Raw genomic sequence first — 17,500 nt, 5'->3', positions numbered from 1 at the left:
GGCACCTCGGGATAAGCGGACCCTCCCAAACACCACATTTCCCTGCGGCGGAACCGCGGGATTCGGTGCTGGGCTCTTTCCTGTTCGCTCGCCGCTACTAAGGAAATCCTGGTTAGTTTCTTTTCCTCCGCTTAATAATATGCTTAAATTCAGCGGGTGATCTCGCCTGCTCTGAGGTCGTCAAAAGAAATTGTCGTGAGGCTGTACTATATATATATAATACGAAGAAGGCGAGACGACGACGACGACGACGCGAGAGAAAAGAGAAACGCAACGCGGCGAAACGCCGCGCGCGAGCGCTTGGTTAGACTACGCCGCGTGCCCCGGTCAAGAGCTGCTACCATACATAGCGCTTTCGTGGACTCGGGAACACGCGCGGTCGACCCGCGCGCGATCTCTCACCTCGCACACACTTTTGCTGCGCAGGGGGCGATCGGTGCACGCAAAATATTTGAAAGAAGAGACGAAGGGAAAATGAGAAAACGAACGAGGCATAGAGAACAACCGCGAGAGCGTGGTGGTCTTTCGTCGACGTTGCGTCAACCGCGCCGCGATCCGCGCGTCCGCGCGCGCCAACCAACCGACCACGACGACAACTGGCCAGCCAGCCCGACGCGAACGTCGGAGGCCGGTTTGCGCGTCGTGGTGGCGTCGGCAACGCGACTGCGGCGGCGGCCGGCAGCAGCTGCAGCGGCGACGACCACTCTCTCTCTCTTATAATACGGTCAGGTTCTCTCGTATCTTTGCTTCGTCGTATATATCTCTAAAATCCCTCCTCTCGAGTTTCCTTTGCGTTGGCGGCGGTAAAGCGACGATATGCGCTCTGTGCAGAAGGAGAACGAGGAGGCGCGCGATTATCTCGCGGCCTCTATTCTCCTCTCCGATCTTCATTCGAAGAAGGAGAGGAAAACTCAAACTCGGTTCTCCGCGCTCCTTATGAACTACTTCTCCGTGGATCAGCCTTGGATCCCGCGCGCGCCGCAAGCGGCACACAGGCCACCTTCCGGGAGTACAAGCGCGAACGAATTGTCGGCTTGTTTCACTCCGGGCGGCGGCGCGCGAGAGGCAGATCTACTCTTTTTCGTTCGGCGCGTATATACGTATAACGTATAAACTCCTTGCAAGAGCTCGCCACGTTTATCACCACCGCGCACGTCCTTCCCTCCCGTGCGTGTGTGCGTGCGTGCGTCTCTCTGCGATTCTCGATCGCATCTTTCGGTCGGTCGTCGTTCATTCGTTCGACCCTCAAACCTCGTTATTTCGGACGACGCCCAACGGGGGCGCGAGAGTACGCCGCCGTTCCGCGAGTATAGATAGAGCGCGCGCAGAGAGCGCGAGAGCCTTCGTAAAACCCTGATGGAATCCAGCAACTCGCCGCGTGGATAGCGTGCGTAGTGTGCCTGATACCCCGGGGAAGGCGTCATCGACGACTCCTCGCTTCTCTTCTCTTTTCTCGTGGATGCGGGTATAACTCTCTCGCCGGCCGCCGCGATCGGGCGAACGTCCAACGAATCGCTCGTACGCGGCCGTCGAAACGGCGCGCGCAAGCAGTTTGTCTTCGATAAAACGACCCTCAGCCAGGCGTGGTCCGGGAATTGTATCCGTGGACCGCAATGTGCGTTCGAAATGTCGATGTTCATGTGTCCTGCAGTTCACAAGTTGACGCGCAATTAGCTGCGTTCTTCATCGACCCACGAGCCAAGTGATCCACCGTTCAGGGTAATCGTTCCTTCGCGCACCAAGTACGCTCTATCAAGGAATAGACAACAATGTGCGTCTTCTTCGTTTTGGCCCTTCGATCAGCCTGGCCGCGCGTCCGAGCACGCGCGGACCGCCGCCCCTGTTACGGGGGCTACGGCACAATAATGGAGAGAGAGGGAGACGTCGGTTGTCGGCGCGGTGCGAAAACCAAGAGGTTGCGTCTCTCGCGAAGCGAGAGCCGGGGCGGAACTCTTTGAAAAACCATCGGGGTCGAAAATGACTAGCATATTCGACGAACCCTTCAGCGCGCGCGATCGCGCGCGCGCGGGACCGGAGGAAGAGCAGCGGCGAGAATCGTCGCACTCTCCACTCCTCGCCCGGCGCGCACGACGACGCGGCAGCATAGGTTACCACCGGTACGCGGCGCATTCGCGCGCACCGCAACGCGTCCGAATCGCGGAGATAGAGGCAGCGCGCGAGCGCGCCTCCGTAGTCTCCTTCTCACCGATCCTGATCCGCGAGCGGGCGCGCATATAGATGCACCTTCGCGCTCCTCCTGGATTCGCACAACGAGACCAACCGGCCGCGCTAGCCCCGGCTAAGGGCGCGCTGAGCGCGGTGGTCCGCGCAACAGGTCGTTCGAAGCGCGCGAGAGACAGAGAGTCGGAGAATCTCCGCAGGAAACGAGAGAGAGAGAATGCAAAGAGCGTAATACGGCAATGCGTACAACTCTCGAATCTCTCTTCTTCTCCACAATATGCCCGGGGTCCTCTCTCGCTTTGAGCTCTCGAGATCTCGACACACTCGTCCCGACCGACAATCCTCTCTTATACGACGGCGACGAATGCGGCGCACACCGCAGCACGCCACCGTTGGCGGCGTGTGAGCGCGCACGCGGTCGTTGCGTCGCATAAACTATTCTCTCCTCTCGATCTCGCAATTTTGCTCGAGCGAAGCGTCGCGTCTCGCGACGGACGCTCCGACGAGGAGTGGGAAGGCGGCGCGGACTCGGAAGACGCGATGTCTCGCGTGCGATTAGATTTTGCGCCCCTTCAGCCACTCTCGACACAACTCGCAGAGTCGTGTTCTAGCTTGTCTGCCCCGTATCGCGGCAGGCAACGTAGTACACGTTACCGTGCGCGCGTACGGTTCCTCGTCCATGCAGTCGCCGGCCGCTGCGCGCGCGTCACGAGAACGGTGCACACAGAGCAGCAGGACCTCCGGAACGTTAATGATCCTTCCGCAGGTTCACCTACGGAAACCTTGTTACGACTTTTACTTCCTCTAAATGATCAAGTTTGGTCATCTTCCCGGCAACATCGGCAATGCCGACGCATTGCCGCGCACCAGTCCGAAGACCTCACTAAATCATTCAATCGGTAGTAGCGACGGGCGGTGTGTACAAAGGGCAGGGACGTAATCAACGCGAGCTTATGACTCGCGCTTACTGGGAATTCCTCGTTCATGGGGAACAATTGCAAGCCCCAATCCCTAGCACGAAGGAGGTTCAGCGGGTTACCCGGGCCTTTCGGCCAGGGAAAACACGCTGATTCCTTCAGTGTAGCGCGCGTGCGGCCCAGAACATCTAAGGGCATCACAGACCTGTTATTGCTCAATCTCGTGCGGCTAGAAGCCGCCTGTCCCTCTAAGAAGATTTGTTTGTACGTTGGTAGTAAAAACCCGCCGGCCGAAGCCGGGGGCCTTCGAAATACCATAAGGTACGCCTATTTAGCAGGCTAGAGTCTCGTTCGTTATCGGAATTAACCAGACAAATCGCTCCACCAACTAAGAACGGCCATGCACCACCACCCACCGAATCAAGAAAGAGCTATCAATCTGTCAATCCTTCCGGTGTCTGGGCCTGGTGAGGTTTCCCGTGTTGAGTCAAATTAAGCCGCAGGCTCCACTCCTGGTGGTGCCCTTCCGTCAATTCCTTTAAGTTTCAGCTTTGCAACCATACTTTCCCCGGAACCCAAAAGCTTTGGTTTCCCGGAAGCTGCCCGCCGAGTCATCGGAGGAACTTCGGCGGATCGCTAGCTGGCATCGTTTATGGTTAGAACTAGGGCGGTATCTGATCGCCTTCGAACCTCTAACTTTCGTTCTTGATTAATGAAAACATTTTTGGCAAATGCTTTCGCTTCTGTCCGTCTTGCGACGATCCAAGAATTTCACCTCTAACGTCGCAATACGAATGCCCCCATCTGTCCCTATTAATCATTACCTCGGGGTTCCGAAAACCAACAAAATAGAACCGAGGTCCTATTCCATTATTCCATGCACGCAGTATTCAGGCGAGGATAGCCTGCTTTAAGCACTCTAATTTGTTCAAAGTAAACGTACCGGCCCGACTCGACACTCAGTAAAGAGCACCGCGACGGGATATTAGTTTGGGCGGCCCCTCGCGGGGCTAAGCCCACCGGTAGGACGTCCCACATCACGCCAGTTAAACACCGCGAGCGGTGAACCGACGGTGTGCGACACAGATTCAACTACGAGCTTTTTAACCGCAACAACTTTAATATACGCTATTGGAGCTGGAATTACCGCGGCTGCTGGCACCAGACTTGCCCTCAATGGATCCTCGTTAAAGGATTTAAAGTGTACTCATTCCGATTACGGGGCCTCGGATGAGTCCCGTATCGTTATTTTTCGTCACTACCTCCCCGTGCCGGGAGTGGGTAATTTGCGCGCCTGCTGCCTTCCTTGGATGTGGTAGCCGTTTCTCAGGCTCCCTCTCCGGAATCGAACCCTGATTCCCCGTTACCCGTTACAACCATGGTAGGCGCAGAACCTACCATCGACAGTTGATAAGGCAGACATTTGAAAGATGCGTCGCCGGTGCTAGGACCGTACGATCAGCACAAAGTTATTCAGAGTCGCCAAAATAAACGGTGGACGCACGGAGATCCGCACGCCACCGATTGGTTTTGATCTAATAAAAGCGTCCCTTCCATCACTGGTCGGGACTCTGTTTTGCATGTATTAGCTCTAGAATTACCACAGTTATCCAAGTAAATGTGGGTACAATCTAATGAACCATAACTGATTTAATGAGCCATTCGCGGTTTCACCTTAATTCGGCATGCACTGAGACATGCATGGCTTAATCTTTGAGACAAGCATATGACTACTGGCAGGATCAACCAGGGAGCTTCGTGTGTGCGATCGCGGTTACTCGCGGTGGAGCAACGCGAAAGACAACGCTACGCTGCTACGGACACTCCGCGAGGAAGAGCCGTGCGCGTTTCGTGTGTCGTTAATGCCGCCGGAACTTTTCGAGCCGGTCGACGGACACGCTTTTCGTATTTATATATACCTTAACGGTATGAAAGATCAAATTTTGTTCTCATTCACCCATAACAGCGGCTTGTAAGGCCGCTTAGCCCTGACGCTAGACCGATCCGATCTGAGACGTCGTGGAGCACTGTTCGTTCAACGGTGCCAGCGGTGAGAACACCGAGGCACCGGTTGAAAATTATTTCGCTACGGCGTACAAGTAAGCGGGAACGGCGACATCGTCAAAGATCTCGCCGAAACCGACACTCTCGTATCCGTGGAGTTGATGTTCGGTAAGCGCAACGATACGTCCGCACGCTTGCTCGGAAGCGAGGGACGATCGCGCGTCCAACACGTAAGTGCGCGCCACATATGAGCCATTCGGTCTCTCGACACCGACTCGTGGCAATGCTGTGTCTTATAGTACCGAACCGGGCGGCCGGGCGGTCGGCGACGCACGGTCTAACGCACGGCGGTATATGGGCGAAACCTGCGAAATTTCGACGCCTCGAGGACTTAGCCGCTGCGTCGTACGTAGTTATTTACGCAAAGTCCTCGAGCCTCGTGTTGCTTTCGGCAAGTAGTTACCCACGGACAGCTCGAACGGCAAAGTACTCGAGCTCCGTATCGTTTCGGCTCGGATTTACCAACGCCTTCGATTTTCGACTTTGGTGTCGAAACGATCGCCGAGAGCCCGGCGCACATTTGGCCGAATGTCGGCAACACGCCCGAACGATCTCAAAAAGAGAACCAAAGTTCTCGTAGTAAGCGCGAGGCTAAATTCTCTCAAAAAGCGTTCTAGTGCGAACGACACTTTTGTACGCACCGCAGTGCTTCGTCGAGCTCGGTTATACATACGCCGTAACGCTACGGTACGACCAGACCGAGAGCTCGCATGCATCGTGTTGTGCACGAGTCGCCGCAGCGACAACACCTCTTACAGTACCGAACCGAGCGGCCGGGCGGTCGGCGACGCACGGTCTAACGCACGGCGGTATATGGGCGCCGGCGGTGAAATTTCGACGCCGCGCGGACTTAGCCGCTGCGGCGCACGGTAGTTACCTCCGCGTCAAAGATCTCGAGCTCCGTGTTGTTTTACGGCTCGGAGGTACGTACGGACCGCACGAACGGCAGAGTCCTCGAGATACAAAATTTCTTCGTCAAGTATTCACCAATTCCTTCGCTATCCGGCCTCGAAACGATCGCCGAGAGCTTGGCGCACAATTGGCCGAATGTCGGCAAGACGCCCGAACGCTCTCGAAAAAGAGAACCGAAATTCTCGCACTCAGCGCAGTGCAAAACACTTTAAAAATCTCTCTCGAGCGAAAGACACTTTCGTACGCACCGCAGTGCTTCGCCGAGCTCGGTTATACATACGCCGTAACGCTACGGTACGACCAGACCGAGAGCTCGCATGCATCGTGTTGTGCACGAGTCGCCTCAGCGACGACACCTCTTACAGTACCGAACCGAGCGGCCGGGCGGTCGGCGACGCACGGTCTAACGCACGGCGGTATATGGGCGCCGGCGGTGAAATTTCGACGCCGCGCGGACTTAGCCGCTGCGGCGCACGGTAGTTACCTCCGCGTCAAAGATCTCGAGCTCCGTGTTGTTTTACGGCTCGGAGGTACGTACGGACCGCACGAACGGCAGAGTCCTCGAGATACAAAATTTCTTCGTCAAGTATTCACCAATTCCTTCGCTATCCGGCCTCGAAACGATCGCCGAGAGCTTGGCGCACATTTGGCCGAATGTCGGCAAGACGCCCGAAAGATCTCAAAAGAGAACCAAAGTTCTCGTAGTAAGCGCGAAGCTAAATTCTCTCAAAAAGCGTTCTAGTGCGAACGACACTTTTGTACGCACCGCAGTGCTTCGCCGAGCTCGGTTATACATACGCCGTAACGCTACGGTACGACCAGACCGCGAGCTCGCATGCACCGTGTTGTGCACGAGTCGCCGCAGCGACGACACCTCTTACAGTACCGAACCGAGCGGCCGGGCGGTCGGCGACGCACGGTCTAACGCACGGCGGTATATGGGCGCCGGCGGTGAAATTTCGACGCCGCGCGGACTTAGCCGCTGCGGCGCACGGTAGTTACCTCCGCGTCAAAGATCTCGAGCTCCGTGTTGTTTTACGGCTCGGAGGTACGTACGGACCGCACGAACGGCAGAGTCCTCGAGATACAAAATTTCTTCGTCACGTATTCACCAATTCCTTCGCTATCCGGCCTCGAAACGATCGCCGAGAGCTTGGCGCACATTTGGCCGAATGTCGGCAAGACGCCCGAAAGATCTCAAAAGAGAACCAAAGTTCTCGTAGTAAGCGCGAAGCTAAATTCTCTCAAAAAGCGTTCTAGTGCGAACGACACTTTTGTACGCACCGCAGTGCTTCGCCGAGCTCGGTTATACATACGCCGTAACGCTACGGTACGACCAGACCGCGAGCTCGCATGCATCGTGTTGTGCACGAGTCGCCGCAGCGACGACACCTCTTACAGTACCGAACCGAGCGGCCGGGCGGTCGGCGACGCACGGTCTAACGCACGGCGGTATATGGGCGCCGGCGGTGAAATTTCGACGCCGCGCGGACTTAGCCGCTGCGGCGCACGGTAGTTACCTCCGCGTCAAAGATCTCGAGCTCCGTGTTGTTTTACGGCTCGGAGGTACGTACGGACCGCACGAACGGCAGAGTCCTCGAGATACAAAATTTCTTCGTCACGTATTCACCAATTCCTTCGCTATCCGGCCTCGAAACGATCGCCGAGAGCTTGGCGCACATTTGGCCGAATGTCGGCAAGACGCCCGAAAGATCTCACAAAGAGAACCAAAGTTCTCGTAGTAAGCGCGAAGCTAAATTCTCTCAAAAAGCGTTCTAGTGCGAACGACACTTTTGTACGCACCGCAGTGCTTCGCCGAGCTCGGTTATACATACGCCGTAACGCTACGGTACGACCAGACCGCGAGCTCGCATGCATCGTGTTGTGCACGAGTCGCCGCAGCGACGACACCTCTTACAGTACCGAACCGAGCGGCCGGGCGGTCGGCGACGCACGGTCTAACGCACGGCGGTATATGGGCGCCGGCGGTGAAATTTCGACGCCGCGCGGACTTAGCCGCTGCGGCGCACGGTAGTTACCTCCGCGTCAAAGATCTCGAGCTCCGTGTTGTTTTACGGCTCGGAGGTACGTACGGACCGCACGAACGGCAGAGTCCTCGAGATACAAAATTTCTTCGTCACGTATTCACCAATTCCTTCGCTATCCGGCCTCGAAACGATCGCCGAGAGCTTGGCGCACATTTGGCCGAATGTCGGCAAGACGCCCGAAAGATCTCTAAAAGAGAACCAAAGTTCTCGTAGTAAGCGCCAAGCTAAATTCTCTCAAAAAGCGTTCTAGTGCGAACGACACTTTTGTACGCACCGCAGTGCTTCGCCGAGCTCGGTTATACATACGCCGTAACGCTACGGTACGACCAGACCGCGAGCTCGCATGCATCGTGTTGTGCACGAGTCGCCGCAGCGACGACACCTCTTACAGTACCGAACCGAGCGGCCGGGCGGTCGGCGACGCACGGTCTAACGCACGGCGGTATATGGGCGCCGGCGGTGAAATTTCGACGCCGCGCGGACTTAGCCGCTGCGGCGCACGGTAGTTACCTCCGCGTCAAAGATCTCGAGCTCCGTGTTGTTTTACGGCTCGTAGGTACGTACGGACCGACGAACGGCAAAGTTCTCGAGATACAAAATTTCTTCGTCACGTATTCACAATTCCTTCGCTATCCGGCCTCGAAAGTCGCGAGCTTGGCGCACATTTACCATGTAGTACTTCCGAGCGGTCCGAGAACCAAAGTCCGCGAGCCCGTGTTGCTTTCTCTCAAAAAGCGTTTAGTGCGAACGACACGGTTGTACGCACGGCAGTGCTTCGCGAGCTCGGTTATACATTCGCCGTAACGGACGGTACGACCGCGCGGTCCGATCCGTGCAAAGTCGCGAGCCTCGTGTTGCTTTCGGCTCGGAGGTACGGCCGCGCGGTCCTAACGGCAAAGTACGCGAGCCCGGTGAAATTTCGACGCCGCGCGGACTTAGCCGCTTCCGCGCGGGTCCTCCGCGTCAAAGATCTCGAGCCTCCGTGTTGTTTCGGCTCGGAGGTACGTACGCGCCGCACGAACGGCAAAGTCCTCGAGATACAAAATTGCTTTCGTCTCGTATTACAATTCCGCGCGGTCCGGCCTCGAAAGATCGCGAGCTTGGTGCACATTTCGGCCGGAGTTACTTCCGCGCGGTCCTAGCGGCAAAGTACTCGAGCCTCGTGTAAGCTTTCGGCTAAATTACTTCCGCGCGGTCCTAGCGACAAAGTACGCGAGCCTCGTGTTGCTTTCGGCTCGGAGTTACTTCCGCGCGGTCCGACCGGCAAAGTACGCGAGCCTCGTGTTGCTTTCGGCTCGGAGTTACTTCCGCGCGGTCCTAGCGGCAAAGTACGCGAGCCTCGTGTTGCTTTCGGCTCGGGGTTACTTCCGCGCGGTCCTAGCGGCAAAGTCCGCGAGCCTCGTGTTGCTTTCGGCTCGGAGTTACTTCCGCGCGGTCCGATCGGCAAAGTACGCGAGCCTCGTGTTGCTTTCGGCTCGGAGTTACTTCCGCGCGGTCCGATCGGCAAAGTACGCGAGCCTCGTGTTGCTTTCGGCTCGGAGTTACTTCCGCGCGGTCCTAGCGGCAAAGTACGCGAGCCTCGTGTTGCTTTCGGCTCGGAGTTACTTCCGCGCGGTCCTAGCGGCAAAGTACGCGAGCCTCGTGTTGCTTTCGGCTCGGAGTTACTTCCGCGCGGTCCGATCGGCAAAGTACGCGAGCCTCGTGTTGCTTTCGGCTCGGAGTTACTTCCGCGCGGTCCTAGCGGCAAAGTACGCGAGCCTCGTGTTGCTTTCGGCTCGGAGTTACTTCCGCGCGGTCCTAGCGGCAAAGTACGCGAGCCTCGTGTTGCTTTCGGCTCGGAGTTACTTCCGCGCGGTCCTAGCGGCAAAGTACGCGAGCCTCGTGTTGCTTTCGGCTCGGAGTTACTTCCGCGCGGTCCGATCGGCAAAGTACGCGAGCCTCGTGTTGCTTTCGGCTCGGAGTTACTTCCGCGCGGTCCGAGCGGCAAAGTACGCGAGCCTCGTGTTGCTTTCGGCTCGGAGTTACTTCCGCGCGGTCCTAGCGGCAAAGTACGCGAGCCTCGTGTTGCTTTCGGCTCGGAGTTACTTCCGCGCGGTCCGATCGGCAAAGTACGCGAGCCTCGTGTTGCTTTCGGCTCGGAGTTACTTCCGCGCGGTCCGACCGGCAAAGTACGCGAGCCTCGTGTTGCTTTCGGCTCGGAGTTACTTCCGCGCGGTCCTAGCGGCAAAGTACGCGAGCCTCGTGTTGCTTTCGGCTCGGAGTTACTTCCGCGCGGTCCGATCGGCAAAGTACGCGAGCCTCGTGTTGCTTTCGGCTCGGAGTTACTTCCGCGCGGTCCTAGCGGCAAAGTACGCGAGCCTCGTGTTGCTTTCGGCTCGGAGTTACTTCCGCGCGGTCCGAGCGGCAAAGTACGCGAGCCTCGTGTTGCTTTCGGCTCGGAGTTACTTCCGCGCGGTCCTAGCGACAAAGTACGCGAGCCTCGTGTTGCTTTCGGCTCGGAGTTACTTCCGCGCGGTCCGATCGGCAAAGTACGCGAGCCTCGTGTTGCTTTCGGCTCGGAGTTACTTCCGCGCGGTCCGAGCGGCAAAGTACGCGAGCCTCGTGTTGCTTTCGGCTCGGAGTTACTTCCGCGCGGTCCTAGCGGCAAAGTACGCGAGCCTCGTGTTGCTTTCGGCTCGGAGTTACTTCCGCGCGGTCCGATCGGCAAAGTACGCGAGCCTCGTGTTGCTTTCGGCTCGGAGTTACTTCCGCGCGGTCCTAGCGGCAAAGTACGCGAGCCTCGTGTTGCTTTCGGCTCGGAGTTACTTCCGCGCGGTCCGATCGGCAAAGTACGCGAGCCTCGTGTTGCTTTCGGCTCGGAGTTACTTCCGCGCGGTCCGAGCGGCAAAGTACGCGAGCCTCGTGTTGCTTTCGGCTCGGGGTTACTTCCGCGCGGTCCTAGCGGCAAAGTACGCGAGCCTCGTGTTGCTTTCGGCTCGGAGTTACTTCCGCGCGGTCCGATCGGCAAAGTACGCGAGCCTCGTGTTGCTTTCGGCTCGGGTTACTTCCGCGCGGTCCTAGCGGCAAAGTACGCGAGCCTCGTGTTGCTTTCGGCAGCTACTTTCGAGCGGTTCGGACAACAAAGTCCGCGAGCCCTGTGTTACTACTGCTCGGAGTGCTCGCAAACAGCAAAGGTCGTCTGCAAATGCAGCCGCATTTATTGACTTTCCTCCAAGGTACCGTAATTGGCCTAAAGTCGCCTGGTTCTTTGGCTTCTTTCTTTTCGGTATAAATACCGTCCTTGACTTAGTAGGTCTTCCGGAGCTGTTCGCGGCGCATTGGCAAGTTGTACAGCCTAGTCAATATTTGAGCTGGTATCGATCTAAATCGGCGGGCCGATTGCCGTCCGGTCCTGGAGCCGACGAGCGTTGGATCTTGATGTACTTTAGATCTTCCATCTTAATGGGTAACCATATCTCCGAAAGTACTTCGCTTGGAGTTGTTTCTGGCGATTCCTTAGAGTCGTTTAGCATTACTTCTCGCCAGTATACCCATTATTTCTTTGGGAGGTTCCCTTTACATCTCCCATTTGATCCAAAATCTGTGAGATACACCTTTCAGTTCATCCTTACGCCATAAGTTCTGTGATGTATGTGTATTCATATTTTTCTTAATTTCCGTTTAGTAGTTTTAGATGTGTATCCGTTCTCTTTTAGGTTTTATTCGAGTATTATTTATTGTGGGAGGTAGGACCTCTCTAATATATAACGCCAATTTTTGTAGAGTTGCCTCTTTGCCGTCATTTCTAGCTCCTTGTACGATTCTATGAAATCATTTGCTTGAACGTTTGGAGTCTCTGGTCTTGGCAATGCTTCCAGAAACTCCAGAATGGGATTCTTCTATATCAGCTTCTCCTGGTCTCTTGTTCCGCTGCTTCTTCAGAGTTTTCCTCCAGTTCTTTTAGGAATTTTGTTACTAAATCTTTGTGATTTTGCCTTTTACGCCTTGCTTTTATGGTTTAATGTGCGCTTGGGAAAAATTGAATTATTTCCTGATTCATAAACCTAGATTTTGATCTCGAATTAACTGCGCCTCCTTTCTCGCTAAAAGAGTTGTTTCTTCATGCGACCATCGCATTTTATCGCCAGCCGGTTTTAGCCGTGCAAGGTCGACCATTGCTTATGAGCTCTTTGCTCGTGTACGCCTCTACCTCTATTGTTGGCAATCTTGTGCATCCCGGATACCACATTTGTAGGTAACATCCGTCGGGTCAGTGGGAGTTTATCGGGTCGATGAGCCTGAGGGCCCACATCTGTACACCGAGGCTTGGTTTTGTTTCTTTGGGCCAACTAATTCGAGTCGGAGGGGCTGGCAACCCCAAGGACCCTGCTTCGCGGCGACGTCATTTCGCCACTGCTTACGCAGTGTTCCAGGAGTGCCACGAGGAGGCAGACGTTCCACTTGAGTATGAGGCTGCGTTTTGCGCTTCATACCCCAAGTTAATCTCATTTTGCCATTTTCGCGTCACTAATTAGATAGAGGCATTTGGCTACCTTAAGAGAGTCATAGTTACTCCCGCCGTTTACCCGCGCTTGCTTGAATTTCTTCACGTTGACATTCAGAGCACTGGGCAGAAATCACATTGCGTCAACACCCGCGAGGGCCATCGCAATGCTTTGTTTTAATTAGACAGTCGGATTCCCCTAGTCCGTGCCAGTTCTGAGCTGAGCGTTGAATGGCGGCCGAAGAGGACGACCACGACGGCTCGCGCCGCCACGGAAGCCTCGCAGCAAGGAAGATCCGCGGGAGGCCAAGGCACGGGACCGAGCTCGGATCCCTGAACCGGCGCGAGAACGCCGATAGTTCACCTCGCCCAGGCCCGGCACGTCAGCCAGACCCGCTTCCCGACCAAGCCCGACACGCCCCGCTCCTCAGAGCCAATCCTTATTCCGAAGTTACAGATCCAATTTGCCGACTTCCTTACCTACATTAGTCTATCGACTAGAGGCTCTTTACCTTGGAGACCTGCTGCGGATATGGGTACGAACCGGCGCGACACCTCCACGTGGCCCTCTCCTGGATTTTCAAGGTCCGAGGGGAAGATCCGGACACCGCCGCAACTGTGGTGCTCTTCGCGTTCCAAACCCTATCTCCCTGCTAGAGGTTTCCAGGGAACTCGAACGCTTATACAGAAAAGAAAACTTTTCCCGGATCTCCTGACGGCGTCTCCAGGTCATTTTGGGTTACCCCGACGAACACTCTTACGAGGGCCCGAATTGTATGCGGTTCCGCTGCCGGGTTCCGGAATAGGAACCGGATTCCCTTTCGCCCGACGGGCGTGTGTCAAAAGTTCACTCACCGCGCGCGACGGCACACTCGCGTGTGCGCGCGCGCTTTTTGTGTGCGCGAGACTTTTCTGCGACAACGAGAGTATCGTACGCCGTCATTGACATAGGATTTCTCCTAGGGCTTAGGATCGACTGACTCGTGTGCAACGGCTGTTCACACGAAACCCTTCTCCACGTCAGTCCTCCAGGGCCTCGCTGGAGTATTTGCTACTACCACCAAGATCTGCACCGACGGCGGCTCCAGGCAGGCTCGCGCCCAGACCCTTCTGCGCACACCGTCGCGAACCTCCTACTCGTCAGGGCTTCGTGGCGGCCTGTAAGCTCCGGGCGAGGAGTTACCCACGCCCTGCCCACGGCCGCCCCACTGCTGCCGCAGAGTATAGGCTCGACGCTTCAGCGCCATCCATTTTCAGGGCTAGTTGCTTCGGCAGGTGAGTTGTTACACACTCCTTAGCGGATTCCGACTTCCATGGCCACCGTCCTGCTGTCTTAAGCAACCAACGCCTTTCATGGTGTCCCATGAGCGTCGAGTTGGGCGCCTTAACTCTGCGTTTGGTTCATCCCACAGCGCCAGTTCTGCTTACCAAAAATGGCCCACTTGGCACTCTGATCCGAGATGCTCGTGGCTTCATAGTTCAAGAAAGCCAGAGATCTCACCCATTTAAAGTTTGAGAATAGGTTGAGGTCGTTTCGGCCCCAAGGCCTCTAATCATTCGCTTTACCAGATGAGACTCGCGCGCGTTCCGTGCGGAACGGCCGAGTGCCAGCTATCCTGAGGGAAACTTCGGAGGGAACCAGCTACTAGATGGTTCGATTAGTCTTTCGCCCCTATACCCAGTTCCGACGATCGATTTGCACGTCAGAATCGCTACGGACCTCCATCAGGGTTTCCCCTGACTTCGTCCTGACCAGGCATAGTTCACCATCTTTCGGGTCCCAACGTGTACGCTCTGGGTGCGCCTCTTCTCGCAATGAGAACGAGACGCCCCCGGAGTGCGGAGCCGCATCGCGACGCGGCCCATCCTCCCTCGGTCGACAACCAGGGCCGACCTTCACTTTCATTACGCCTTTAGGTATCGCTGATCCCAATGACTCGCGTACATGTTAGACTCCTTGGTCCGTGTTTCAAGACGGGTCCTAAGAGTACCCAAAGCAGTAGCGGCGCCGACCGGTATCGGTCCCCGAGTTGCCCCGGGAACGTTTGCAGGCCTGTCGAAGGTTAACCGTACGACCAACAGCGGGCCAGGACCGGTGACGGCGCTAGGTCCGTAAGCCTCCGTGTACCGTGGCGCGCGCTTGCGACGGCCTCGACGCACTCCCGCGTGTGTGAGAGCTGCGGCCTGATACCTTGCGTGTACCGCCGGGCAGCCGGCCGGGCGACCGAGGGTTTGACGGCGTGCCGTGTTACCGGCGACGCGTCAGACACCGCACCCGGGCCGTAGACCGACACCCAGCGGGTCGCGACGTTCTACTAGGGAGAAGTGCACGACGACGAAAACGCCGGACATCGGCGCGCGGCAGCGTGCCGCGCGCGAGCCGTGAGGCCCCGCGGGCATCGCCCACCGACGCGAAGCCAGCGTCGCTGACGATGAATCTCCCGTTCGATCTTTGGGTTTCTTAGGTTTACCCCTGAACGGTTTCACGTACTCTTGAACTCTCTCTTCAAAGTTCTTTTCAACTTTCCCTCACGGTACTTGTTCGCTATCGGTCTCGTGGTCGTATTTAGCCTTAGATGGAGTTTACCACCCACTTAGAGCTGCACACTCAAGCAACCCGACTCTAAGGAGAGATCCTCCCGAGACGCGCACCGGTCGCTACGGGCCTGGCACCCTCTGCGGGTAAGTGGCCCCATTCAAGATGGACTTGGACGCGACGCGGCACCTCGATAAGCGGACCCTCCCAAACACCACATTTCCCTGCGGCGGAACCGCGGGATTCGGTGCTGGGCTCTTTCCTGTTCGCTCGCCGCTACTAAGGAAATCCTGGTTAGTTTCTTTTCCTCCGCTTAATAATATGCTTAAATTCAGCGGGTGATCTCGCCTGCTCTGAGGTCGTCAAAAGAAATTGTCGTGAGGCTGTACTATATATATATAATACGAAGAAGGCGAGACGACGACGACGACGACGCGAGAGAAAAGAGAAACGCAACGCGGCGAAACGCCGCGCGCGAGCGCTTGGTTAGACTACGCCGCGTGCCCCGGTCAAGAGCTGCTACCATACATAGCGCTTTCGTGGACTCGGGAACACGCGCGGTCGACCCGCGCGCGATCTCTCACCTCGCGCACACTTTTGCTGCGCAGGGGGCGATCGGTGCACGCAAAATATTTGAAAGAAGAGACGAAGGGAAAATGAGAAAACGAACGAGGCAGAGAGAACAACCGCGAGAGCGTGGTGGTCTTTCGTCGACGTTGCGTCAACCGCGCCGCGATCCGCGCGCCCGCGCGCGCCAACCAACCGACCACGACGACAACTGGCCAGCCAGCCCGACGCGAACGTCGGAGGCCGGTTTGCGCGTCGTGGTGGCGTCGGCAACGCGACTGCGGCGGCGGCCGGCAGCAGCTGCAGCGGCGACGACCACTCTCTCTCTCTTATAATACGGTCAGGTTCTCTCGTATCTTTGCTTCGTCGTATATATCTCTAAAATCCCTCCTCTCGAGTTTCCTTTGCGTTGGCGGCGGTAAAGCGACGATATGCGCTCTGTGCAGAAGGAGAACGAGGAGGCGCGCGATTATCTCGCGGCCTCTATTCTCCTCTCCGATCTTCATTCGAAGAAGGAGAGGAAAACTCAAACTCGGTTCTCCGCGCTCCTTATGAACTACTTCTCCGTGGATCAGCCTTGGATCCCGCGCGCGCCGCAAGCGGCACACAGGCCACCTTCCGGGAGTACAAGCGCGAACGAATTGTCGGCTTGTTTCACTCCGGGCGGCGGCGCGCGCGAGGCAGATCTACTCTTTTTCGTTCGGCGCGTATATACGTATAACGTATAAACTCCTTGCAAGAGCTCGCCACGTTTATCACCACCGCGCACGTCCTTCCCTCCCGTGCGTGTGTGTGTGCGTGCGTCTCTCTGCGATTCTCGATCGCATCTTTCGGTCGGTCGTCGTTCATTCGTTCGACCCTCAAACCTCGTTATTTCGGACGACGCCCAACGGGGGCGCGAGAGTACGCCGCCGTTCCGCGAGTATAGAGAGAGCGCGCGCAGAGAGCGCGAGAGCCTTCGTAAAACCCTGATGGAATCCAGCAACTCGCCGCGTGGATAGCGTGCGTAGTGTGCCTGATACCCCGGGGAAGGCGTCATCGACGACTCCTCGCTTCTCTTCTTTTCTCGTGGATGCGGGTATAACTCTCGCCGGCCGCCGCGATCGGGCGAACGTCCAACGAATCGCTCGTACGCGGCCGTCGAAACGGCGCGCGCAAGCAGTTTGTCTTCGATAAAACGACCCTCAGCCAGGCGTGGTCCGGGAATTGTATCCGTGGACCGCAATGTGCGTTCGAAATGTCGATGTTCATGTGTCCTGCAGTTCACAAGTTGACGCGCAATTAGCTGCGTTCTTCATCGACCCACGAGCCAAGTGATCCACCGTTCAGGGTAATCGTTCCTTCGCGCACCAAGTACGCTCTATCAAGGAATAGACAACAATGTGCGTCTTCTTCGTTTTGGCCCTTCGATCAGCCTGGCCGCGCGTCCGAGCACGCGCGGACCGCCGCCCCTGTTACGGGGGCTACGGCACAATAATGGAGAGAGAGGGAGACGTCGGTTGTCGGCGCGGTGCGAAAACCAAGAGGTTGCGTCTCTCGCGAGAGCCGGGGCGGAACTCTTTGAAAAACCATCGGGGTCGAAAATGACTAGCATATTCGACGAACCCTTCAGCGCGCGCGATCGCGCGCGCGCGCGGGACCGGAGGAAGAGCAGCGGCGAGAATCGTCGCACTCTCCACTCCTCGCCCGGCGCGCACGACGACGCGGCAGCATAGGTTACCACCGGTACGCGGCGCATTCGCGCGCACCGCAACGCGTCCGAATCGCGGAGATAGAGGCAGCGCGCGAGCGC

At 56.9% G+C, this 17,500-nt stretch overlaps 4 non-coding genes across 4 annotated transcripts in view; all 4 read right to left on the bottom strand.

Annotated features, from left to right (window-relative positions):
- Positions 1-180, bottom strand: part of LOC139110808 (large subunit ribosomal RNA) — a 4,096-nt gene extending 3,916 nt beyond the window's left edge. Inside the window, exon 1 of the ribosomal RNA XR_011547064.1 lies at positions 1-180. This exon is cut by the window's left edge and continues 3,916 nt beyond it. This is a non-coding gene — a ribosomal RNA (large subunit ribosomal RNA).
- Positions 181-1,567: 1,387 nt separating this feature from the next.
- LOC139110848 (5.8S ribosomal RNA) lies at positions 1,568-1,722 on the bottom strand. The gene has a single exon (XR_011547086.1). It is a non-coding gene; the product is annotated as a 5.8S ribosomal RNA (ribosomal RNA).
- Positions 1,723-2,930: 1,208 nt separating this feature from the next.
- On the bottom strand, positions 2,931-4,851 carry LOC139110878 (small subunit ribosomal RNA). Its single transcript, XR_011547114.1, has one exon. It is a non-coding gene; the product is annotated as a small subunit ribosomal RNA (ribosomal RNA).
- Positions 4,852-16,886: 12,035 nt separating this feature from the next.
- Positions 16,887-17,041, bottom strand: LOC139110847 (5.8S ribosomal RNA). The gene has a single exon (XR_011547085.1). It is a non-coding gene; the product is annotated as a 5.8S ribosomal RNA (ribosomal RNA).
- Between the last annotated feature and the right edge of the window lie 459 nt (positions 17,042-17,500).

The sequence above is a fragment of the Cardiocondyla obscurior genome, linkage group LG21 (genome assembly GCF_019399895.1).
Source record: "Cardiocondyla obscurior isolate alpha-2009 linkage group LG21, Cobs3.1, whole genome shotgun sequence".
NCBI lineage: Eukaryota > Metazoa > Arthropoda > Insecta > Hymenoptera > Formicidae > Cardiocondyla > Cardiocondyla obscurior.
The sequence above is the reverse complement of the archived record's forward strand: the minus strand, read 5'-3'. Positions and strand labels throughout refer to the sequence as shown.